The sequence below is a fragment of the Nannochloropsis gaditana genome, assembly GCF_000240725.1.
Source record: "Nannochloropsis gaditana CCMP526 unplaced genomic scaffold scaffold708, whole genome shotgun sequence".
NCBI lineage: Eukaryota > Eustigmatophyceae > Eustigmatales > Monodopsidaceae > Microchloropsis > Microchloropsis gaditana.
The window spans coordinates 2,737-4,367 of NW_005803245.1; positions in this window are offsets into that span (position 1 = coordinate 2,737).

Here is a 1,631-nt window from a genome sequence, read left to right on the forward strand (position 1 = left end):
CGCATCAATGTGGTCGGAACATGCGTGAGTAAGCGTGCCAGGGCCGCGAGACCCTAAGTATCGTATCTGGGGATGAGTGGCGGCAAGGCCGGGCGGGTCTCGGGAAAAATTCCGCGAAAAGGGTCGGGGGGTACGCATAAGACATAAAGCCCTCATGATGGCACTGCTACAAAGAAAAGTTTGGACGCTCTTTTCGGCGCGATGGGTTGGAAAGTGAAGCACTATTGGGCCCAGATATTGTGAATGCGAAAGAAACTATCGGGGGAAAAACAATGTCCACGCTCCCATCGGTGTAGTTTGGAAAGCGGTAACAACAGCTGGAACGTACTGTACACACGGCCGCAATTTTCATTCGTACACAAAATTATCAACAAGGCAGAAATATTTGTGCTAGCCATTTTCCCATTTACGCATGCTGAGTGCGTGCGCCGGGTGTGGGCCGCGCCTCGGGTAAGGATTACGCGCGCTCACTCACTCACTCTGAGGCTCAAGCTAGACTGAGTCCGATTCCCCCCTTCTTCCTCCCCCCGCCTCGTGCTCCTTCCGCCTTTTCAACGCCAGTTCATTCCACTGCTCAGACTTTCCGGCAAACGACACCCGACCGCGCTCGAGCTCTAGAACGTGCGAGGTCACTTCGGGCAATGCCTCGTCCTCATGGTGACTGATGTACAGCAACGTCAACCACGACGAAGCAGATTTGGCAATCGTGGTCAAAAGGCTCATGATCAAGGCGCGATGCTGGCTATCGAGACCTTGGCAGGCCTCGTCGAAGATGAGGAGAGGAGGGGCTCCTATGAGGGCGCGGGCGATGACGACGAGCTTCTGTTGGCCCTGTGACAGGCGCCCGAAGGGGGTGGAGTACAGACTGGAAATTCCCAGAATGTCTCCCCACTCTTTCAGGAGCGGGAGAAGGCGGGCAGGCGGGTTCAGGAATGGCCGCTCCAGCCGTTCGTGCTCTGGCTGCCCTTGATCGACGGGTGGGTGTGGCGGCGGGGGTGGGGAAGACGCCGGGTCCACCATCCCCGCGGAGGACAGGGGCTCCAGGCCGGAGAGGACGACGGCGGAGGCGGGCCATTCCGAACAGGTGGCTGCCAACTGGAGGTGGAGCTCGGTGGAGACCACGCCGATATGAGGCACCCCCACCGCCACGCGACCCTGCACCTGCGCGCTTGGACCGGTATGCCCCTCCGCCCGCCCTCCTTCCCCCCCTTTTCCCGCCCGACGCCGGCGCTCCTCGAGGTCTTCTCTCCATCGCTCCAGAAGGAGCCGGGTCAAGGTGGACTTGCCCGCACCGTTCAGGCCCTTCAGAGCCCATACCTCTCCCTGCTTCACCCGCCAGCTCACGGTGTTGAGCAAGACATGCTCCCCCTTCGTGTAGCGGACCCCGTCGAAGAGGAGGACGGTCTGGAGGTTCTCGCGCGCCTTGGGGCTGCTCAAGGTGCTGGCGCGGGGTACCTGGGGCCGGTAGAGCTTGGGCAGGGTTCTGGGGAGGGAAGGGAGGGGGGCATGTCCCAGGGCGCGAAGAGATGCAAGCCGCTGAGCTTCCATGGCGCCCTCGTATTCTGTGAGACGAGGGGGGAAGAGGGGGAGGAGAGGGAGTGAGTGGGGCTCGGCCTCAGGGACAAAACGTC